General features: G+C 34.1%; 1 protein-coding gene across 2 annotated transcripts in view; it reads right to left on the bottom strand.

The window, feature by feature from the left end:
- Positions 1-26,680, bottom strand: part of LOC143231791 (homeobox protein abdominal-B-like) — a 73,702-nt gene that overhangs the window by 24,422 nt on the left and 22,600 nt on the right. Inside the window, exon 2 of one of the 2 annotated variants that reach the window (XM_076466446.1) lies at positions 22,295-22,449. The gene's annotated coding sequence lies outside the window, so the exon portion shown is untranslated. Of the gene's footprint in view, positions 1-14,108; positions 14,303-22,294; positions 22,450-26,680 lie in introns of those variants that run through there. The other variant, XM_076466444.1, reaches the window with a different exon arrangement.

Raw genomic sequence — 26,680 nt, 5'->3', positions numbered from 1 at the left:
TTGTTTGTTTTGGAATTTCGCACAAAGCTACTCGAGGGCTATCTGTGCTAGCCGTCCCTAATTTAGCACTGTAAGACTAGAGGGAAGGAAGGCAGCTAGTCATCACCATTGAGCGCCAACTTTTAGGCTACTATTTTACCAACAAAGAGTGGGATTGACCTTAACATGTAACACCCCGAATGGCTGAAAGGACGACCACGTTTGGTGCGACCCTCAAATTACGAGTCAAACGCCTTAACCCAACTGGTTATTAATTTAATATTATTTGATTCACATGAGTAAATTCAAGAACATTAAACTGGTAGAAGGACTTAGAAACGTTTAACTAGTTTTATCTGAGACGTTAAAAAAGAGAAAACCATTATAAAAGATATGTGTGCGTTTTGAAAGCCAGTTTTATATTTATTGTTTTAACACTATTTTAGACACTTATAAAATTTGTCAGTGTGTAAAATAAGGTATCGGTATTTTCCAACCTGTTTCTACATTTGCTGTCAGAAATTTACAATATGTGCGTGAGTGACTTTATTAAACGTCTTTCCTACGCACATGGTTTACCTCTTTATCCGTTTGGTGCAGGGCAATGATTAACTAAACATTATAAAATGAATTATTTGACTAAATCAAAACCGACTAAATATCGTTTATACGGCCTATGGCTCATCCATCCGTAAAATAGCTCGTGTTAATGAAACTGACACGTTATTTTTCATTCGTAGGCAGCATTCGTGTCCTATGTCTGGTGCCATATTTAGTAACGTACACGGTCTGTGAAAAGGATAGGCTCGAAGAACATATAACGTCAAGTTCACCCATGACAACGAAAAAAATATATGTAAATAATACAGGGTGTTCAGAAATTCACTGTGCAGTTTTGTATGTTAATAAATATATAAGTGCACAGTGACTTTCCGAACACCCTGTATTAAAAAGCTTCAGTACGCTACATTTATAATATATTTTGTTTGGTTTGTTTTGAATTTCGCGCAAAGCTACACGAGGGCTATCTGTCCTATCCGTCCCTAGCTGTCAGAGTATAACGTCCCCACGGCAGAAAGGGGAAACATGTTTGGTGTGACGGGATTCGAACTCGCGACCCTCAGATTTCGAGTCGAGTACCTCAACCACCTGGTGGCCATGCGAGGCCCTAATATATTTCGCAGTTTCTTTTCGAATCAAATTTAAACTGCAAAATATATTAGAAATGTAGTTTATGAAAGCTTGTTAATATTCATACATATCTGGTGATGTTCTATATAAAAGTTTTTAAAAACTCACCAGTACTCATCTGTACAGTTCCATATTAAATACAATATTACCGAAATCCATTTACTGCCTGTATATTTATATAGATCAGAATATTTTGTTTAATCCACGTAATGGAAATTGGAGCATATTACACATAATTACAAACAAACAAACAAAACGATCGCGAACTCCAGCGAATATTCCAAAGTGTTTTTATTTGCTTAACATTTCGGCTTACGTCTTTATAAGAGAGCCTATAGTTTCTATAGTGAACACTCTTGTTCAGATTATATAACAACTGATGTGAGTGATAGAGAATTATAGAATCTATAGGCTCCTTAAAAAGACAAAAAGCCGAAACGTTGAGCAAATAAAAACAATTTGGAATATTCTCTGGAGTTCGCGGTTGTTTTATTTATTTATAGTTAAGTGTAAAATACACCTATAATGTTTTTTGACCATCAATGTATTCGCACTACATTAATGTGTTTTTTAACGCTATCCTTGTATACTTAGGGGACGATACATTTCCGTCTAAACTAACCTCATTTGTCATTAACATTAGCAACAGCTGCCAGTTTTTCCTGTGTTATATAGACTTCTGGAAACTGTTAAAATATGCGTTTAAAAAGTGCGTTTATTGCCATACTAATAACATTTGTAAAACAAACTATTATAAGTGCTTTTTAACAGTAGTTTAAAACGAAACGTTTCATACGCTTACGTTGCTTAACACAGGTATATTAAAATTTGTCTAAACCTTATATCGGATACATAATTATTTTACTAATACGATTTTTTTTCTTGTTTTAACTACAGTGTTGTTTACAGCTTTAGAAGTGACAACACCGCTTTTATGACATTACTTCTGTTTAGAGTATCTGTATTGTTCAAAGTCAGATGTGTTTACAGTGTGTGCATTACTTATCTGCGAGATACGTTTACAGTGCTTGCTTTACTCAAAGCAAGATATGTTTGCAGTGCTTTCATCGCTCAAAGTCAGATGTGTTTACAGTGCGCGCATTGCTCAAAGCGAGATATGTCTACAGTGCCATCATTGCTCAAAGCGAGATATTCTACAGTGCCTGCAATCCTCGAAGCCAGATATGTTTACAGTTTCTGCATTGCTCAAACTGAGACGAGCTTACAACATCTACATTGCTGAAGGCGACATGTAAACATGACAAAGTAACTACCCACGAAGAGACAGCCTTATTCGGAGAAACGCCGATATTTTGTTATTAATGTAATAATCTCGGTGAGTTCATGTTCTCAACTGTTTTCTTCATATTTTTATCTACAACATAAAAAAAATCTAACTAATACTTGAACTAACATTTATGTCGTGAAACTTTCGCGGAATTACGAGACAAGGACCTTTCGATTTCTGCCAGGAGTTATACGAAAGTATCAGGTAATTAACTCCACTTATCCGATGTTTTCAAGTCGTTTTTTGTGTTGTTTTTTTTACGTTTTTCAAGTCATTAAGAAATGTTTTGTTCTGATGCACTCTTACATCAATTTAATACTGATGTTCCTGTACATATATATCTTAAAAACTAATAGAGTGACGTTTCTATTAAACGTTTCTTTCTCTTTTTCTTAAATATGACAAAAACGATATTTTTAACATTATTAAAATAACGATATATGCGTACGATATATATATATATACACATATATATAAATTACGCAAATAAAGTTCCTCAAAATGAAATATATTTAAATGAAACTTACAACGTAAACAATGCGTTTTACCCATATAAGATAGTTTTACCGTTTCTTTGTTTTTTTTTTTATTTCGCGCAAAGCTACACGAGAACTATATGCGCTAGCCGTCCCTAATTTACCAGTGTATGAATAGATGGAAGGCAGTTGTCATCACTACTCATCGCTACCTCTTAGGCTACTGTTTTATCAACGAATAGTGCGATTCACCGTAACATTATAACCTACGACGGCTGAGAGAGCGGACAAGTTTGGCGTAACGGAGATTCGAGCCCGCGACCCTCAGATAACGAGTCGAGCGCCTTAACTACCTGGCTATGCCGTGCCAGTTTTACTGTTTAACGTTCATCTAACGATTACAACTTAGTTCAAAGTATTAATATGAGGGCATAAACACACATATGTAAGTTGTTTCTCAAAAAATACACGTTTAGTTTCACTGAATTCATTCACTTACTACACGAAAGTAAGTTGAATACGGAACTATATTTTTACGGATTCAAACAACTCCTAACTGGAGTAATTATTGCTAAGCTTACCTGCGAACAATCGTATTACGGAAACTAAAATACAAGTTTTGTTTTAAGCATTTAAACCTACAGAATATTTGAGACGTTTTGTTAGGAAACTAATACATCATGTGCTGCGAATAATTATTAAATACGTTTAGTAATCTGCTAACATGAGAGAATAAGATATATTGTAATAAATAAAGGTTTCTTTACCGTTTAACTCAGGTGTTTTCTTTCCCACTGCGGATATTAAAATCTGGTTTCGGCGTCCTTAGACACCGGGAAGGCAGAAAGAAACGAAACGTAATATATAAACATTCTATTTAAAATTCCACAGTATGATTATCGCTTTGTATTTATAATTCTCAGACTAATACCAGGTAACTTACACAGTGTCTCAGCCGAACTGCTTTTGAAAATTCAACGCTATATACGACTGTAGGATATACTTGTAATGTACGACATAGGATATACTTGTAATGCAGGACATACTTGTACTGTACTGTTTAGGATATAGTTGTACTGTACAATGTAGGATATACTTGTAGGTACGATGGTATTAAATAAAACACGAGACTCTTTCATAGCCTGGTTTTTAAAATGTGTTTTAAATAACATTTTCTTAGTTTTCATAGTCAGTTTTATATAAAGCCATGAAATGAAACTAACTTTAATAATAGAATTTAATTCGATTTTATATTTATCGATAACTATCGATTACACAGCACGACAGTTCATGAAGGTATTTCTAAAAAGCACTGTGAGGAATGATACTAGCATATCTTAACTTTGTTGGTAAACATGGGTTTTACTTTGAAATCGGTTATACCTTTATCATACCGTTTAGAAAGGCGTTTCTAAGGAAGGCCTAGAAGGTTCACGGTAGATATAAGAACCGTATATCCTAATTCCATTGGTAAATATGTAAGCATAAATGTTGATTCTACACTTGTTAGTAAATATGTGGTTATCTTCTGGCAGCCGGATGTTGCCTGGAGGATGGTTAGCGTTAAGAAACTCTGTGTTAATTGTATTACGCCAGCCGTCCCTAATTTAACAGTGTAAGACCAGAAGGAGGGCAGCTAGTCATCACCACCCACCGCCAACTCTTGGGCTATTCTTTTACCAACGAATATTGGGATTTACCGTCACATTAAAACGCCCCCACGGCTGGAAGGGCGAGGCATGTCTGGAGCGACGCGGGCGCGAACCCGCGACCCTCGGATTACGAGTCGCACGCCTTACGAGCTTGGCCATGCCAGGCCTTTCAAAATGTAACTTACAAAGTATTTTCTGGGTACAAAGGTGAATGGTTTATTTTTTTCTTTGAAGTGAAGCACAAAAATACATTATTGGTTAACTACTCTCTCTCCACCACGAGTATCGAAACTCGGTTTCTAGCGTTATAAGGTCGCAGGCAAACCGCTGTGCCACTAGGGGGGGTCTAAAGATGGGTGTAAGAATGGGAGGATGAATGAGTTTTATTCTACCAATTCTATGGAATTTTTATTAAAGACCCGAATGTATTAAAATCATACACTTTGTTTATTATTTTTTAAAGTTTCAAGTAAATCAATATTTCCTAATTAAACTATTCAAAGTTTTCAAAGTTTATGGAAAAGTTTTTTTTTAATTTCGCGCAAAGTCACTCAAGGGCTATCTGTGCTAGCCGTCCGTAATTTAGCAGTGTAAGACTAGAGGGAAGGCAGCTAGTCATCACCACCCACCGCCAACTCTCAGTCTACTCTTTTACTAACGAATATTGGGATTGACCGTCACATTATAACGCTCCCACGGCTGAAAGACCAAGCATGTTCGGTGCGAGTGGGATTGGAACCCGCGGCCCTCGGATTACGAGTCGAACGCCTTAACACGCTTGGTCATGCCGGGCCACTAATGGAAAGGTAAAAGTTTCTAATTTCCCATATATACATATATTCATCGAACCATTGCGTAGACAAAAAATATGATTTCAATCGAGGTAGAGTAATTGCTATATGTACGTAAATCAAAGAACACAGTGAAACTGACTAAAAAGAAAAGACATTTTAGTCAGTTGTGTTATACATGTTTTCGTCATATGAACTGTCTTTATGCTGTAAGAGGATATGAGGTTACAAACATCTCAAACCCTTTATATAGAATACATAAAATTAACAATGTTTTACTATTTACTGATTATATAGAGTACCTTCCCCTGGAGATAAGTTAGATAAATTCACGATTAATGATTATTTTATAATATGTAAAATTGCTTCCTTTATGTGTAATTGTAAAAAAACAAACAAACACAAAACCCACAATAAAAATCTTCAAATGCAAAAGTGAAAGTTTCTCTGTATTTCCCAGAATCTAGAAAAACCTTCATTTGAAATTTAGGGAAGAACCATATACAGGGGACGATGTTGGTGAAAAAATACAAAAACCACAAAATGCAAAAGTGAAGATTTGTAAGTGCCTCTATATTAATCTAATGAACTTTTGTAAGTGCCTCTATATTAATCTAATGAACTTTTCTACTAACTTTGGTGAATCCACCATACCCTGCGAAGTAGTTACACGCATATACAAAAGACAAGAGTCATACTGGCATTGTATCCTGGCTTGATAATTTTGTTACACGAAACACGTGTTCTTACCATAAGTATAAAATATTCTAATTAAACATAACCCAGAATTTAACAATACGTCGATCATAAAACACTTGGATAAATATGTGCTAAATACTTGTATATATATATATATATATATAGGAATTAAAAGAACTTATGGGTAAAAGTTAGAAATAATATACTAATACATCTACCGCACAATACCTGTGATATTCAGTGCTGACAATACCTTCACCATGGGTCAACAGGTCAGCTGGGACATTATAGATATTGTAACGGTCTTGGCGCTATTCATGTCATTTTTCACAACAACTGTTATGATATGGAGTTGATTACTTCAGTGAAGTGTAATATATATACTTTTTAATTACGTCACTACACATATGAATTAGGTTTATGACGTTTTAATGACACAGTATTATTTATTTATTCCACACCAATTATTTAATTGTTAGGACCAATTTATTTATTTTACATTTATTATTGTTATTCATCACTCACGTAAGACTGCAGCAAAAAACTCAATAACTTGAAACAGTGGTTTAATACAATACAGTGATAGTGACCTGAAACAGTGGTTTACTACAATACACTGGTAGTGACCTGAAACAGCGGTTTAATACAATACACTGATAGTGACCTGAAACAGTGGTTTAATACAATACACTGGTAGTGACATGAAACAGTGGTTTAATACAATACACTGATAGTGACCTGAAACAGTGGTTTAATACAATACAGTGATAGTGACCTGAAACAGTGGTTTACTACAATACAGTGATAGTGACCTCAAACAGTGGTTTACTACAATACACTGATAGTGACCTGAAACAGTGGTTTACTACAATACAGTGACAGTGACCTGAAACAGTGGTTTAATACAATACAGTGATAGTGACCTGTAACAGTGGTTTAATACAATACACTGATAGTGACCTGAAACACTGGTTTACTACAATACAGTGATAGTGACCTGAAACAGTGGTTTAATACAATACAGTGATAGTGACCTGAAACAGTGGTTTAATACAATACAGTGATAGTAACCTGAAACAGTTGTTTAATACAATACAGTGATAGTGACCTGAAACAGTTGTTTAATACAATACACTGATAGTGACCTGAAACAGTGGTTTACTACAATACACTGATATTGACCTGAAACAGTGGTTTAATACAATACAGTGATAGTGACCTGAAACAGTTGTTTAATACAATACAGTGATAGTGACCTGAAACAGTGGTTTACTACAATACAGTGATAGTGACCTGAAACAGTAGTTTACTGCAATACACTGATAATGACCTGAAACAATGGTTTACTACAATACAGTGATAGTGACCTGAAACAGTGGTTTACTACAATACAGTGATAGTGACCTGAAACAGTGGTTTACTACAATACAGTGATAGTGACCTGAAACAGTGGTTTAATACAATACAGTGATAGTGACCTGAAACAGTGGTTTACTGCAATACACTGATAGTGACCTGAAACAGTGGTTTACTACAATACAGTGATAGTGACCTGAAACAGTGGTTTACTACAATACAGTGATAGTGACCTGAAACAGTAGTTTACTACAATACACTGATAGTGACCTGAAACAGTGGTTTAATACAATACACTGGTAGTGACCTGAAACAGTGGTTTACTACAATACAGTGATAGTGACCTGAAACAGTAGTTTACTGCAATACACTGGCAGTGACCTGAAACAGTGGTTTAATACAATACACTGATAGTGACCTGAAACAGTGGTTTAATACAATACACTGATAGTGACCTGAAACTCTGGATTGATACTATACAGTGATAGTGACCTGAAACAGTGGTTTATTACAGTTCTCTGGTGGTGACCTGAAACAGTGATTTTCTATAATACACTGCTTGTGACCTGGAACAGCGGTGTCTTACAAGATATAATAGACTTTCTTTGTTTAATATACCCACGTGTTACGCCTAGATTTACATACAAGTCAAGCCCCACAGTAAATATAAAAGCACTTAATTAACAAATACATCTACAGGCTAATTAATTTAGAGCCGACAATAGTTCCTAACAAAGATATATTCAAGAAATGGCAATATTTCTTTGATGAGGAAGTCCTCGTTTACTTAAAGTGCTGTATGACGAATCTCATAAAGATCATGTCGCTTTAACAAGAGAGACGCTCTATACCTTTGGGGTCAAGGACTTCTAGGAAACCGTATTTATATAGCGCGGTCGGTGATGGTTAATACAACAAACTTTTGCACTTTTAGGAAGAAAGAAAGAACCGTGAGCTTAAGCAGAGAGGGAGACTCAGCTGTACAGTGTGGAACGTATAAATATATATTAACAAACTATATAAGTTGACATATATAAGTGTTTTATATTTCCGTTATTCAATCGTTATTTTATTCCAAAAAATAGTAGCATCGTAAATAACACGTGGTTTCCTCTGTACATACTCGTAAATGTTAGGATATGAAAAGTATTTTCGCTGATGTTCTCTGTTAGAATAATCAGATGTTCTTTTAGATGTTAAGTAACAAATATTGCTTACTCGGTTACCATCAAACTGCTTTCGCCTACACTTAAACTTTAAGCCATCAACGGTGTATAAAACTTGTTAATGTTCCACTGCACGTGGTATGTGGCTGACATCTCGTGGGGAAAACATGTTTCACTTGACGGGAACAAGAATTATGTGAACAAATTTAAGTCACGCTAATGCAACACGCTTATGAACCATAGAGTAAAGTGAAATTCACTGTTTCATGCACTCACTGTACATGTACGTGTGGCAGCGTATCCACTGTAGTGGAGAGAAGGGGGCAAAGTAAACTAGGTGACGATAACGAATGGAAACAGTAAGCTACGCTAACATATTCTACAGACACAACACAGATTTACAGACATTTTTAAACCAAGATGCACATTACGCTAACATATTCCACAAACACAACACAGATTTACAGACATTTTTAAACCAAGATGCACATTACGCTAGCATATTCCACAAACACAACACAGATTTACAGACATTTTTAAACCAAGATGCACATTACGCTAACATATTCCACAAACACAACACAGATTTACAGACATTTTTAAACCAAGATGCACATTACGCTAACATATTCCACAGACATAGTAGAGATGCAGAAAAAATTTAAACTAATATGCTCATTATGCTAACATATTCCACAAACACAGTACAGATTGAGAGCAAATGTTTAAACTAAGGTACACATTACGCTAACATATTCCACAGACACAATACAAATTTAGAAATATTTTAAAACTGAGGTGCACGTTACACAAACATATTCCACAGACACTACAGATTTAGAACAAATGTTTAAACTAAGATGCACATTACGCTAACATATTCCACAGACACTACAGACTTAGAACAAATGTTTAAACTAAGATGCACATTACGCTAACATATTCCACAGACACTACAGATTTAGAACAAATGTTTAAACTAAGATGCACATTATGCTAACATATTCCAAAGACACTACAGATTTAGAACAAATGTTTAAACTAAGATGCACATTACGCTAACATATTCCACAGACATAATACAGATTTACAGAAAATATTTAAACTAAGGTGCTCATTACGCTAACAACTTTATATATGTTTGCTTATGAAAAAGTCGAACAACACTTCCCTGGATGTTAGCCCGGGCTCTTAAAGGTTGATTTGCTGTAATAACATTAGCGTATAAATATATACTCTAATATCTATATTGATTTGTTGATTATAGGAGTAGCATCATGGATTGTTAGATACACTGTGCTGTTTCCATAAATACATTCATAATACTTTTTTTGATACGGCATTTATATCATTAGTTTCATGATATTTATATTGATATCTAGATTTCATATAAGTTTTTTTCGCCATATTTATCTTAGCAGGAAACTACTATCATCCAGGCTATTCGTAGCAAATTAAGTTTCTACCTCTGTATTCAAAGTACTTATCTTCATACACCGTTTCTATTGGCCTGTTCAAAGTACTTATCTTCATACAGCATTTCTATTGGCCTGTTCAAAATACGTATCTTTATACGGCATTTCTATCGTCCTGTTAAAAATACTTATCTTGATAGGAAGTTTTTATCTGCTTATTCAAAATGCTTATCTTGATAAGGCGTGTCTATTGGCTTGTTCAAAATGATTATCTTCATACGATGTGTCTATTGGCCTGTTCAAAATATTTATCTTCATACGGCGTGTCTATTGGTCTGTTCAAAATACTCATCTTCATACGGCATTTCCATTGGTTGGCCTATTGATACTGTTTGCCTCAAAACATTGAACTATCCGACATCAGATTGTTTTGTTGTGGTTATTTTTATCTGTAGTTTTTTTTAGCTTGCATTAGTTCACCTCTAACGAAAATAAAACTTCTTAGGGCGTTTCCGAATTTATTAGTTATGTTCCATTTTTGTCTCCAGGTTGGAGGTAGAGCACTCTGAGCTCCATCTTGCGATACTTTCATAAATTATGAAAGCAACTTGAGAAGATGTCTTCGCAGTGAAACGAAACAGACAAGGTCGAAGTTTTCAATTTTCTCCAACTACAAGGTGATTCAAATGTTTATTAAACAACGTGTTTCTAGCAGAATTTCTATCTATCTCCGCTAGTCGTCACTAATTTTCAGCCAATAGACACCACCCACTGCCAATTCTTTAATCAAATAGTGGGATCTGAGTACCACTCTTATAACGCACCTAATGCCCCAAAATGTGAACTGTTCACTGCTCGGTGTAGGTGCGTCTATAATCTTACCAAAACAATTAACGAAAATGAGAAAAAATCAAGATAAACTTAAAGATATTTGACTTTTATCTTCCTGATAATTTGTTATCGTGAGAAAAGGGAATGCAACAACACTTGAGAAGTATATTTAGTGTTATGTATATTTATAATTTGTTATCGTGAGAAAAGGGAATGCAACAACACTTGAGAAGTATATTTAGTGTTATGTATATTTATAATTTGTTATCGTGAGAAAAGGAATGCAACAACACTTGAGAAGTATATTTAGTGTTATGTATATTTATAATTTGTTATCGTGAGAAAAGGGAATGCAACAACACTTGAGAAGTATATTTAGTGTTATGTATATTTATAATTTGTTATCGTGAGAAAAGGGAATGCAACAACACTTGAGAAGTATATTTAGTGTTATGTATATTTATAATTTAATATCGTGAGAAAAGGGAATGCAACAACACTTGAGAAGTATATTTAGTGTTATGTATATTTATAATTTGTTATCGTGAGAAAAGGGAATGCAACAACACTTGAGAAGTATATTTAGTGTTATGTATATTTATAATTTGTTATCGTGAGAAAAGGGAATGCAACAACACTTGAGAAGTATATTTAGTGTTATGTATATTTATAATTTGTTATCGTGAGAAAAGGGAATGCAACAACACTTGAGAAGTATATTTAGTGTTATGTATATTTATAATTTGTTATCGTGAGAAAAGGGAATGCAACAACACTTGAGAAGTATATTTGGTGTTATGTATATTTATAATTTGATATCGTGAGAAAAGGGAATGCAACAACACTTGAGAAGTATATTTGGTGTTATGTATATTTAAAATTTGATATTGTGAGAAAAGGGAATGCAACAACACTTGAGAAGTATATTTGGTGTTATGTATATTTATAATTTGATATCGTGAGAAAAGGGAATGCAACAACACTTGAGAAGTATATTTGGTGTTAGGTATATTTATAGTCAAGTTAAGCAAACCAATGCCGCCAGAACTTAAACAAAAAATAGTTTCATTGTAGCCCATTCGTATTTGCGTAAAAGAACAAAAAAATCATGAAGATTATACAATATAATTGTACATGTTTATCTTTTTGTTCTTCCTACGAATGTAGTCGAGCGTTGCGTAGCAGTTAGTGTTACTGGTCGGAAGGTCCAAGGTTCGACCCGTCAAATAGCGATTAATATACTCCGCACTTTTAAATGGGGCCGTATTAAATATTATACAGGAAGTCGTTCTGTTCTAAGTGTCGGATGTTGCTAATCGATTGTTTTTCATTTGGCCACCATTTTAACTTATAGACGGCTTTGCCCAATTCCTATGATTCTCTGACCTGGTCATCTGACCCAAGTGCCACGTAAGGTATCGCTCAGGTTGAAAATATCAGTCACGTTGCTTGTATCCTTTGCTAACTGATTCAAATGTTAATGTGCATCACATTACCCGGTATTTTTCGTTCAAACAATTTTTTTTTTTACGTTTCTCATTGTAATTGTTTTTGAGTGTAACATAAAAACTTCGTTTTACGTTTGGCGTGACACAGATGTCGAGTTTTTATAAGCGTCCTACCATAAACAGTTTATATTTGTGGTGTTATACAAGAAGTTAAACGAAAAACAGATGCGATAAAAATAATGGTACACCATACAAAACACAGTACAAGAAAAGAGAACTCTATAAAATATATGTTATACATATAAATAACTACTTCATGTGAAAAGTAACAAACAATGTAAATGGCCCATCACAACGTTGGAGGGATTTTACTGTAACTCTTATTGAAAAAAAAAAAATACAGATTAAAATAAATTGTGTTGTGTTTAAGAAAGATCATAAGTCAGTAGAACCTGCTAAATAACTTACTGACAGTTTCAGTAACATGAACAGATATATTATAACAACTAGTCGCTACAGAATAAAGTGAGTAAACATGAGCAATGAAAAACAAAACAATCGTATGAGATAAAGCTGTTTAATTCATTGTCTACCAATCGTAGTTATTTGTAATTATGTTTGTTTCCAACAGTCATGCATCATACAGTGCGGATTTACAGTTTAAAGCTTAAATTATATTTCTATAGTAAACCTATATATGTTTAGGCTTAATAATTTTTAAACGCAGAATGGATAAAAAACAGGGCTTAAAAGATACTGGTTTTTCAAAGATATATGAAATAAAGAAATCTTGGCGGATTTTAGTTTATTATTTTATTTTACAGTTTGAAGCTTAAATTATATCTCTGTAGTAAACCTATATATGTTTAGGCTTAATAATTTTTAAACGCAGAATGGATAAAAATGGGGCTTAAAAGATATTGGTTTTTCAAAGATATATGAAATATAGAAATCTTGGCGGGTTTTATTTTATCATTTTATTTTACAGTTTAAAGCTTAAATTATATCTCTGTAGTAAACTTATATATGTTTAGGCTTAATAAATTTTAAACGCAGAATGGATAAAAGTGAGGCTTAAAAGATACTGGTTTTTCAAAGATATATGAAATAAAAAAATCTTGATGGGTTTTATTTTATTATTGCCTTCGTCAGCTTTCCATGTTCTAATTATGATCAAAGTAAAGTTAAGAACGAAAATAAAGTAAAGTAATATCGGAAGTAAAATAAAGATCAGCTTATATTTTCTTAGTGCTTTACAGCCAGTAATAAAGTTTTTTTTTAATGTTTTAGACCATAAAACGTTCTAAATTAAATGTAAGTAAGGCACGTGCTTTATGTAGATACAAAGCAAAAGTCCACGTGAATACCAAGTAACGGTACGAAAATGTTTGAACAGATCTTTTGATATGAAACCTGTGAACAATGAGCGTGTGATAAGGTTAAGAAGGGAAATACAAACATGTTCGAGACCCGTGAAAGATTATATCCACGAACACACACGAATCAAATTAAGTGAAAGCTACAGAATATTATTTTTTACCAATTCGAACTAACGTAGTAATTGTGATCACTAAAGTATTTCCACATCTTCGTTATGTTCTATTACTTAGACACGACTCTATAGCCTTAACTCTTACAACTAATGTGATATGTGCATCTTAAATTCGTTATCCCGTTCTCACCAAGCACATACTTTCAAGCTATTCATCACAGTTGTATATGCAAACGCTCAACTTGTCTAATGTAAGCACATGATACAGTATTAGTTATTTAGGTTACGGTTGGTAAAGGGAGTGGTGCTACATCAAGAACTTACCCTGTACGGTATTGATGGCTCATTTCACTTCGTTAGCTTTCTCGGTTTGAGGATAGCATTCCATTGTGGCAGAGTTTTATCGCCGGCGCCTATATGCCAGTAGGTCCGGTACTCCTGTCGGAATGAGTATAAATCAAAGTTGCCAAGCCCCGACTACTGGTCAGCCTATTGGCCGCTGTCGACGGGGCCTGTCTGTCACGCGCTCTAAGTGAAACTACGGTTGTTCTTGTCGTAGTTCCATAGAAATTCTAAACTTGAACGACTGTCTCTTATGTTTAAGGGTTAGAAGTCGCTGGGTATTAAAAAAGCCTTAAATGATCTGTAACATATCTTCAGATCTAAAGATTAGCGGTTTCTTGAGAATGGGAAACCGATCTTTCTCCAACCTCAACAGTGAATGGAAACCTATCGACAGAAATGTAACGAAACTTACCCAAAGAGACTTAGTCAATTTCGAAATATATTTCGTAGGAAAAAATAATCTTAAGCAGGGAAACGTTTTATAACCCTAGCGAGGTTTGAAACGTTTTATAAAAACGGTGAGAAATTATACGGTAATTCATCATGCACCGTTGAATAACCCCATTTAAGACAGAGCGTATCCTTCAACGTTTTTTACAACCACGGAAGCTGGAAGCTTAAGGGAAATGGACTGTGTTTATTCCACGCATCTCGTGTCGTAAAAGTTTTACTTCATCACTGACAATAGGTTATATGCATATAAACTTTCCTTATTCACTAAAAGTAAAGAAACTTTATATGTATTTTATAGAAGTGGTTAGGTACAATGGTTTGTTAATGGAGTTACATTAAATGATGTAAGAAATAAGTATTGGAATTTTGTTTTCAATATATACGACACTTCTGAGTTGTTTTTATACACTTTTCATATTTGTGGTTCAAGGATACTTATTTTCAATTAGTAGTTGTATATGGTTAACTTTCTGAATGGGTTGTCTTCAGATGTGGCAGACGCAGGTAAAGTGTAATTCATGTTGAAATAACAAGGGTTTCAAGTGTTTTCCTTTGGGTTGGCTAAAATGAACCAAAAGGTCACTAGCTGTATTTTAATGTTATGTCAAATTGTGTATAATACCACTGAGAATTCACCATGTTCTTCCACGTAAAAAACAAAATTGACTTATAACTACAATAAATGAGAATTAGAATTTGTATTTACGTGTTTGTTTGGTTTAGCTTCCATTTTCTTCATTCGAGCAAGTTACAAAAACAAACAAAACAACTCGAGCTAAACATTAGGTTGTACAATGTCTGATTCCAATACAAAACTCGTTTATTTTAAACAGAAAGGTAGAATATTAGATGGTCAACAAGGTAAAGATAATACAATAGATGAAAGCTTTGACTACCGCTGAGCCTTTTGTCCTAACACTTTCAGCTTTAAAATAAATCGAATTCCGTTTTAGTTTGACTTCTATAAAAAAAAAATAACAATTTAACTTTTTCTCAAAACTCGCATAAAAGTTTTGCTTTCGTCACAGATACTAAGTGTATCCGTGATTTTATTTATCATTATTGATAAGAGAGACTAAACTAAAATGCACCTCAGATTTAGTGTTTAATAAGACTCTGATAATTTGTCTGAAAACTTGGACAAATGAATGGTTTAAATTTTAATTTATCGGTTTCTAATAATACTTTCACTTTACACGATTTATCTGTTTCTAAGATTTAAACAGGTTATATATTTTTAACCAAGTTTCTAGTAATAATTTGTTGGGTTCTTGGAAAGCAGACTCATTGACTCAGCGGTTATATTGATTCACTGTACGTTCTTTGTTATTTCTCTATTCGTATTTTCCTTATCTGGGCACCTCTCCTAGATTATTTTGAATGTGTATTACAGAGAAAGGCGGGGAAACATACAAAGAGAACCTACGCGATTGGTGTACAGCCTGAAAACAGCCATTACTCTGCAGTCAACGGATCATCTATTGGCTAATGGAATTCGCTAGGTGTCGCTGTTCCGTAATTCGGCTCACACCTCCAGCATGGCTTCTGCAAACAAACGGACAAAGTCTGAAGTAATTCCTTCTAGTATTTCGACCATGAGATATCTTAAAATCTGGTGTTATGTTATAGTGCATCTATAATGACCAATAAAAATATATTATGTAGTAATAGAAACGTCTTTTCATCTAATAATTTCAAAATATCATTTTATTCAAAGATCGACTAAAATATCCTTAGAATGCCTACAAATCTGAAGACAAATTTATCATAAAACTGATTACTCGATAGCATGATACATACCTCTACACAAAATCTTTCAATAATAGTTTTTAACACAGACAAACGTTAGAAATCAGAATAGAATAATAGTGTTTTTCTTACAAATACCCTGTGGCACAGCGGATGTCTGCGGACTTACAGCGCTAGCAACAGGGTTTCAAAACCCGTGGTGGACAAAGTACAGATAGTCCATTGTATATTTCTGTGCTTAATTTCAAACAAATAAAGAATTCTTATCAATAATAGCTACTATAAGAAAAGAGTGTTTAATCTACACAAGAGTTCACAGCCAACAATAATCCCCAGAACACGAATATCAAATCTGTTGTGTTATCAAATTGCGTGATGAGATTTGGAGAACATAAACGACAGTTATAAAGCGTATTACATATTTCACTGATAATTACAGCGATAAATACTCTGCTATTTGTTTCGAATTTATCTCAAGAAATAAATTAATCAACGAGCAATTTTAAAAGTATAAAATTCAAAAAGCAAAACTTTTAAAGTAAATATGTATTTTGCTTCCATTATTTTATAATATTTTAATTATTTTCTTAAAGACAACGTGAAACATACAATGAGAAAAGAATAACAAAATGCGAAACCAATTTAACATCTGCCTAATGTTAACGAGGACCATACTGTAAAACACAGGTGTAAGAATACAAGTATTAACATACATGTAGTCATGATGTGACCTAATTATGCACATAAGTTTCTATTCAATATTTTGTGTTAATAAATTTTATATCTCTAAGCCTATTGTCCTACATGTTGTTTTTCCGATAAACTCTGTTCTCAATTGTTGAAAACTAACTGCTCAACATTAAAAGTAAGAAACTATACGGATTCTCCAACATTAAAATTACACGAAGTATGAAAATACGGTTTTAATGACTTATTTCATCTTGTCATACCAAACGTGTGGTTGTTCTTTTGTCATGTAATAAACTATAAACTTTCTAAATGGTTTACGTTTGCATAACGAATGAACTGACATTGAATAAATAACTGCTCGTTCATTGTCTTGTGATGTGAAACAAGGATTCATTCGAAATGATTCTTCAACAAGCTTTAAACTCATTTTTGGTTTAAATCACAGGTTTTATCATTTTGTGCCCAAGATATGTATCTATTTTCAAGCTCATGGTGAAAATGGACAAGTGAAACTCTAACGTCAAAGTTTAGTTTGTATAGTTTTAACACTAAGTATTTGTTTTTTAGAAAGTAAAATAGAAAGAAATAAGTAGTTCGGTTCACGCAACTTAACAACAAAATGTTAACATGTTAAAGGTTTTTTTATATGAGACAGGACGATTGTTTGTTTTTGATATTCGCGCAAAGCTACTCAAGAGCTATCTGCGCTAGCCGTCCCTAATTTACCAGTGTAAGAATAGAGGGAAGGCAGCTAGTCATCACCACCCACCGCCAACTCTTGGGCTACTCTTCTACCAACGAATAGTGGAATTGACCGATATGTTATAACGTCCCCACGGCTGAAAAGGCGAGCATGTTTGGTGCGACGGGGATTCGAACCCGCAACCCGCAGATTACGAGTTGAACGCCTTAACCCACCTGGCTATGCCGAGTCCAGGGCACAAATCCCTCATTGTGTGGATTTGTGCTTCATTTTTAAAAAAGTCCGTGAATTCGTACAATTAAAAATAACTAATGTAAATCAATGGAACGGCTTCATTGTCATGTAAAGTCGCAAGCTGAGGATGTTTAGTAGACACTTCAGGTTATTTCAACATATAGATAAACATATGAGTCCATATAGGCAACATGTAACAATTGAACTACGTATATTATGAGTGAAAGTAGTTCTAGACGAATAAGAAAACCAGAAAATTAATAGTAAATCTTCGAGAATAACAAAAGTAAAGAAAGGAAGAGAAAATGGGGTGATTATAGAAGAAAAACTAAGCTGTTGTTATGAGAGAGACACAGGATAATCGTATAATAATTTAAGTTGTTGTTATGAGAGAAACACAGAATAGTCATATGATAATCTAAGTTGTTGTTATGAGAGAAGGACAGAATAATTATAAAATAATCTAAGTTGTTAAGAGAGAGACACAGGATAATTGCATAATAATCTAAGATGTTGTTATGAGAGAAGGACAGAATAATTATAAAATAATCTAAGTTGTTGTTATTAGAGAGGCCCAGGATAATTATAAAATAATCTAAGTTGTTAAGAGAGAGACACAGGGTAATTGTATAATAATCTAAGTTGTTGTTATGAGAGAGACCCAGGATAATTATATAATAATCTAAGTTGTTGTTATGAGAGAGACAGGATAATTATATAATAATCTAATTTGTTGTTATGACAGACATATGATGATTATACAATAATCTAAGTTGTTGTTATGAGAGGGAAAATGACACATAATGTCACGGATAGTTATATACAAAATTAAACATGCAATTCTTTTTAAGTATGCGTTAATGAAAAGTTATTGAAAATTATCAGATATGAAAATATTAGCTATAAATTTGCATGTATTTTTCTTCAACTCTAAGAAACAAAACCACCTTTCAGTTCTTCTAATAAGTTCAACTAGTGTTGAGAATTTAAATTTGAATAAATGAAGATGAGCTAATGGAAAGGAAGAAATATATTATTTTCAATGACTTACGTATAATGAAGTTATTTTGACCCATTGTTCGACAAGCTACGCATTCACCATAAAGTAACAAAAAAACTGAAATTCCAAAAACTGTGTTTACCCCCAGCGGCAGCTGCAACTTTCACAAAATAAATAATGTACGAAGCGTCGTATCACGTATTATGATGACTTGCGTCGCCACGTGCTAGAAACTCCGTACAAACTCTATGTTATTTTGTAGTCTTTATACAATTCCATTGTTACATAACTATTGTGCAGATATTGTATCTACTAAATCGCAGCGAACAAGACAGATGGTTCTATGGAACTGTGTCTTCAAGACCTAACTGTCCTTCGAAATAACATTGTTATCCTAACCTTGTGAGATCGTACAACAAGCCATTTTCATTGTTATTCCATGGATTAAGCACTTATACAGCATGACTGAATTAGATTTTTAACTTTCGACAAAATTGTAAGGCAAAACTATGTGGCGGAGTATTCATTCTGAGCAATATTTCTGTATACGCGTGATGACAAGCGACAAAAAGTTTGTAATAATTCTCTTCTGAGTTTCTTCTTTCTTTTATTGCTGGTACTATCTAATTATTCTGGTTATTTTAAACTACTTACGACTTTATTTTAATAATCTATCATCTGAAAAACTTAATAAAGAGAGTTTGGTTTGAATTTTGCGCAAAGCTGCACTAGGGCTATCTGCGCTCGCCGTCCCTAATTTATCATTGTAAGACTAGAGGGAAGACAGCTAGTCATCACCACCCACCGCCAACTTTTGGACTACTCTTTCATCAACGAATAATGGGATTTACCGCCACATTATAACGTCCCCATGGCTGAAAGGGCGAGCATGTTTGGCGCGACGGGGATACAAACCGGCGACCCTCGGATTAGGAGTCGAATGCCTTAACCACCTGGCCATGCCGGGCCTAATGAAAAGAGAGAAATCCAAAGTGTACACATTAATGGATCTATCAGAATCCTGTACATAATAAGAAACCGTAGACTAACGTGTCACGTGAAAGCATCATTGAAAGTAAGCTTTTAAAATTAACCCGTTATTAAATTAACTAAAATAATTATGAACCTAAAAATACAGAAAACTGCATGCGATTTTATCGAGAAAATTTCACCCAAGGACGAGCTGCAAGGTTTCTTTGTTTTTGAATTTCGCGCAAAGCTACACGAGGGCTATCTGCGCTAACCGTCCCTAACTTAGCAGTGTAGGACTAGAGGGAAGGCATCTAGTCATCTTCATCCACGAGCTTCAAGAGTTTGATTGTTAAAAAATTCCTTAACATAACTGTTCATACTAGTTAAAACCCTCAAACCTTAAACATTCCAGATACTCAACAATTAACCAACCATTTTTCCAAACCTTCAAACAACGAGAAATTAACTTTCAAGTTATTTATTTATATTCGTAAATTTTTAACTCGACAGAAAATCATGTCGAATTAATTTATCACGGTGAACATCATTATGTAAATAAAAATTAAAATAACTAGCCATAAAATCGTCATTAAAATTACGAGCATAAATTTGTCTATTTCTTAAAATATCCATTTTTTTTGTCTTTATAATAAAGATCATTAGAACCACAAACACCACGACTCCAAAATAATTCTCAGTTATTTTCTTTAATGTTTTCACAGTCCATTACATTTAAAGTAATGAATATAAAAATGGTCATGAATTCTGCATATTTTGATTCAGTGTTTCGTCACGACTCTTTCTTTAGGTAGTTATTCAACTTCAGTTATATTATTGCAGGGTGCGTAATGTCTAGACCGCCAGGTGGTTAAAGCACTCAGCTCGTAATCTGAGGGTCGTGGGTTCGAATCCCCGTCACACCAAACATGCACACCCTTTCAGCCGTAAGAAAGTTATAATTTACGGTCAAGCCTACACTTCGGTGATAAAAAAAAAAAAGCCCAAAAGTTAGCGGTGGTTGGTGATGATTAGCTGCCTTCCTTTTAGTCTTACACTGCCAAATTAGGGACTGCTAGCGCGCAAAGGACCCTCGTGGAGTTTTGCGCGAAATTCAAATCCTAATGTTTCAAAATTAAAGGAGAAATAGTGAGACTTCCAATAAATATTAACCATCGCGTTGTCATCTGTACAACCATTTCATCAAATTAATTTAAGATGAAATAATAATAATAACTACTAAACCCTGGTGTTGAAACTTCAAATCGAGAACTGGTGTATATTCAACATGTTTGAGCTGTGTTTGTAAATACATTTTATGTTGATTGTTAATTGAAACTAAAGAAATAACAATAACAGTATGTAGTGTATAAATTTAAAATCGCAAACCACTATGCTTAATATAAAAGTCATATTTGTAAAAATATTCTAGACAAGAATGAGGGCTGATAATGGTCAGGTTTAGGTACTCGCTGTGAACATAGGGCAGAAATCCCATTGTGTAGTTTGTATTTAACAAGAAAGAAACGTAAACATTCTGTACTGAAACTTTAGATGTAGAATGGAAGTAATAAGTGGTAAGGTATGGTATATAACCCTAAATAAAAAAAGCTAGTTTATTAAACGTAGTGTAGCCCTATTTATAAGTAATCCTGTGTTAAATATTAATTGAAACATAATGGATGGAGTAATAATTATTTGGCAAAACGCAGTATAAAACTAACATGTTTAACATAAGTTAGTCATAGTTACAAGAACATTCTGTATTCACTAATAATCGAGACATGTATAATGCCTAATTGTTTCCATATTTCAGTTTTGTATTTTCTTCCGAAAGCACAGACCTGCCAAAATATTTATACTTAAAAAATCAAGTTATAGTATTCTAAGATTATTTTTACGAAATATTTTATTGACCAGCAAATCATGTAATATTGTTCTAATGAAGGTAATATATTTGTAGTTTATTCAGGGGTGAATCACAAATGAGCGACATTTTGATACTAGATATAGTCAAAAAATACTTGTTTGTGGTTATGAACAATAACCCACAAAGGGCTATCTGTGCTCTGCCCACAAGTGGTATGAAAATCCGGTTTCGAGAATTGTAAGACTCACATAATACGGTAAACAATGCCTGTTTACAATAGTGTAAACCAGAGTCACGTTTGGGTTTGTGTTTTTAGCATATATTTTGTAAAACGTAACGACCTCCAAATGAGCCCTAGTTTCAAGGATCATGTTGAAGCTTAAATACAACATTCAACAAATACATTAACATGATCAAACGTTTGTCTCAAGTGTTAGCATTCAGTGCTAAAATCAAACTTCCCCCTCAAAATAAACAACCCACAAAAACAAAACAACCTGGTCATTTCTCGTGGTAAGATCTTGTTTCCGACTTTTGGATCCTGGTCGTGGTAAGATCTTGTTTCTGACTTTTGGATTCTGGTCGTGGTAAGATCTTGTTTCTGACTTTTGGATCCTGGTCGTGATAAGTCTTTGTTTACGATCCTAGGATCCTAAAGAGAAACCGACATTATAAACATATATATTATATTACAAAGGTTTTAACTCAGAATTAACCTACTAAAGTATAATTCACATATGCACCTTGAAGTTCACGAACTGGTACGAACAAGGTAAACCAGTTTGGGAAGTTGTTAGAAAGGGTAAAAGCACTGGGTTCGGCGCTGTAGGTAATTGAAGAGTTGGTGTGATAATAATAAATACTTCTTAAGACAATGTGTGAGGGAAATTCTGGAGTTGTTGTGGTAACATTAAATACTCCTTAAACCAACGTGTGAGGGAAATTCTAGGGTTATTGTGGTAACATGTAACGGGAATTTTTGGGTTGTTGTGGCAATATTAAATACTCCTTAAGACAATGTGTGAAGTGAAAGTTTGATTATTGTAAATGTTGGCGTCACTTGTTTTCCATGTTATTATTTTTATTTAAAAAACAATTCAAAACAAAATTCCTTGGTAGTAGTTTAGTTTTTTAATATTCCCTTCCGCCCCACTCTCGGTAGAATTTTTGTTGTTATTTTCGTAATTTTGGGTTTGATTTTAGGTCAGGATTGTGTTTGTTTTGCTCAGTTGATATTTGAGGTCGTAGCTGTTTCAGAGAGGTGTAGGTAGAGGGGTCCGGTTGAATCAAGGTAGCCGTGAGAAGGCAGTCAGGGCCGGTGACATGACGATGTCCGTGTACGGTCGGTGGCATGACTTGACGGAAGAACGGAAAGACGCAAGGCGACGAACGTCCCCTGAATGGAATGGTTGGGATCAGTAAATCCATGTGCCTCAGAATTTGCTGTGGGTGGAAAAGGGAGAACCTGAGAAAATCCACTTTCACAAGACAGGCGCCGAATGTTCTACCTGTCCTGCGACCAAACCTGTGCTTTTCACTTGTATTTTCGGCTTATTACAAAAGTAGAAGACACATCTAAGAGAGAAGATATTCATTGCACAAGTCGTGCGTTTCTCTCCAGTTAAAATGTTGAAGCAATCCAAGGGAAAAAAAAAATTGTCGTAGTAACTAGAAAACACTGTTTCATCTTTACTACACTGTAAAGATACGTAGGAATGAATTAGGAGTGGTCAAAACAATTTCTTCTGTGAAGGTCCAACAAGCCAGCCCAATATTCTGACGAATAGAATACAATGAGCCATCCACAGTAGAAACCAATAGAGAAGAATGAATAACTTTAATCGTTACAACCAATACAATAGAGTCAAGATGACCACCCGTTACTTTAGTTCAAATAAATATTGAATTTGAACTAATATGTCACAATAGTCCACTTTAAAGTGGTCCTACTAATAAGAAATCTTTGGGAAAGGAGAGACGCAGATATCTAAAAATGTGGGTGTAATGACCACATATTGTTGTTTAAATATACGTACGTATGTTATAGTAGGTGTGGGTGTAATGACCACATGTTACTAATGAAATGTGCCAAGTTATATTTTGCGCTGTTGGTAAAATTATTCCTTCACAGACACCTTGGTGTACTGAACGACTCTGCTTATTTGTTTATTAAATTTTGATCAAATCTTTGCAAGAGCTATCTGCGCTAGTCAACCTTAATTCTGAAAAAAAGGCAGAGAGTCAATATCACACACCTTGTCAGACTGAAAAATGTGATTTTACTAACACTCTTATAACGCACTCAAGGTCTAACAGTGAGAAATGCGATATTCAGGAAGTGCAGTCGAGACGTAAACCAGTAATCCTTAAATCTGCAGTTCGTTTGGATCTCGATCTGCCCATTGAACGAACGTACATCATTTTCATTGTAACTTACATATACATACACCGTAAGTACTTCACAAACTTATGGAAAAGCTAAGACTAGAATAACGGAACGTCAACAATTAGTTTTCACTTCACAGTATAGAGTGACAAAACAACGTGGGTGTAAAAACATTTACTAACAGAGTTTTGTACGATACATCTATTTGTGAAATACAGAAAAATATATCTCTAATTAGTCAGAATACTTATTACCCAGGTCACTAGTGGTAAACCTAGAGGTAATATAATGATAAGTATATGTCATTTCGCCGGGTATATTAAAATATGTCCTCCAGTAGGTCAGTGGAACTTAAGCCTAAAATTCGGTTTTGTACCAAACAAAGAAACATAAAATTATTTTCAAATATCAGTTATAGGACGCTACTTGTCACTTTGTTTTAAGAAAAGAGAATATACCATTATTTCGTGTTTTGAGGTAACGAATCGGTCGTCTAATGGAAACATTTGATCATACAACACAACAAGAAATTACAAAGTTTTGAAGATAAAGTATTACTCCATCACTAATTGAGCGTTTATGTATGATCAAAATATCTTTGACATTTGGAACGAAAAGTTTTGATGTTTTTAAACAAAGAGGAAATAAAAAATAACGTTAACGTTTCCTGTTTGAACTGCACTTTGGAGAAACGTTTTAATACCTTTGGATGCCCATAAATTACATCAAAAACCTCAGTTATAATAATAGTTAAAAGTGCCATATCAACGGCCATTGTTAAGCATAATATATTTTAAACAGACTTCTTGTCTTTGTTTGAATTTCGCGCAAAGCTACACTAGGGCTACCTGCGCTAGCTGTCCCTAATTTTCCAATGTAAGACTAGAGGGAAGGCAGCTAGTCATCACCACCCACCGCCAACTCTTGGGCTACTCTTTTACCAACGAATAGTGGGATTGACCGTAACATTATAACACCCCCACGGTCGAAAGGGAGAGCATGCTTGGTGCGAAGGGAATTCGAACCCGCAACCCTCGGATTACGAGTTGAACGCCTTAACCCACCTGGCAATGCCAAGCCTAAAACAGATTTCTACATTTACATTTGGAAAAAATGTAAATTAATAACAGAATAGTTTATTTTTCATACTTCAGTCAGGTTTCTATAAATTTATCTTCAGAACAACGAAAAAAATTGTTTAGTTTTATAATTCATCTTATATTTAAGACAAATGAAGCCTTTCTTGTCTCTGAAACAATACCACATGTTTTTTTGTCATATTAGGCTTAAAGTATCTACATCGTGAAAAACATTTTTGTGCTTAACTGTACAATTTAAGCACTGTTGTCGATGGTAAAAAATTATATTGAAACGTTTTCTTTATTCAACATTCTGTTATGAAACGTTTTCTTTATTCAACATTCTATTATGAAACGTTTTCTTTATTCAACATTCTGTTATGAAACGTTTTCTTTACTCAACATTCTGTTATGAAACGTTTTCTTTACTCAAAATTCTGTTATGAAACGTTTTCTTTACTCAACATTCTGTCATGAAACGTTTTCTTTACTCAAAATTCTGTTATGAAACGTTTTCATTACTCAACATTCTATTATGAAACGTTTTCTTTACTCAACATTCTATTATGAAACGTTTTCTTTACTCAATATTCTGTTATTCTTCTGTCAAGGTCTGTCTACGAAAAAAGTACATAAACAGGATAATAATTTTATAAAAAAAAAACAATAATCGCGAAGAGACCCCTAGAGTAGTTTAATAATTTAATTATCACTTGATGTTTTCAGTTTTTGTTTTCTTTAGAAATCTTCATTTGAAAAGACAAAGTTTTGATCTGAATTCAACCACAGTGAAATATATATTAACTTTAATTTGTTCGTTGTCAACAAAAATTGCTGCACAGTGGATAATTTCTGCTAAATTCGTCCAGGAATAGAATTTGTTTGCTTGTTTCGTGCAAAGCTACACCATGGATTGCATGCGCTCTGTTCACCCAGGATTTTAGCGTTCTAAGTCCGTAAAATTGACGCTAACCCACCGCGGAACTTCCAGAAATAAGACCTTGAATTTGCGCATTATAAACCCTCAGGTTTACGGTCAACTGAAAGTGGGAATAGACCTTAAATAAACAAATGTGTATCATAACCATTTATATACATCGTTGTGTGTAAAACGCTACATAAATTCTCTGATTTTATAAAGTATATTGTACCAGATCTAGAATCCAAGTTCATCAATTGAATAATATGAGCTTATGTTAGAAAGTGGCAAACAATAATTTGTTTGTTTAGTTTGTTTTGAATTTCGCGCAAAGCTACACAAGGGCTATCTGTGCTAGCCATCCCTAATTTAGCACTGTAGGACTAGAGGGAAGGCAGCTAGTCATCATCACCCACCGCCAACTCTTGGGCTACTCTTTTACCAACGAATAGTGAGATTGACCGTAACATTATAACGCCCCCACGGCTGAAAGGGCGAA

This window comes from Tachypleus tridentatus, chromosome 11, assembly GCF_004210375.1.
Source record: "Tachypleus tridentatus isolate NWPU-2018 chromosome 11, ASM421037v1, whole genome shotgun sequence".
Taxonomy (NCBI): Eukaryota; Metazoa; Arthropoda; class Merostomata; order Xiphosura; family Limulidae; genus Tachypleus; species Tachypleus tridentatus.
This window is presented reverse-complemented; position numbering and strand designations above follow the sequence as displayed.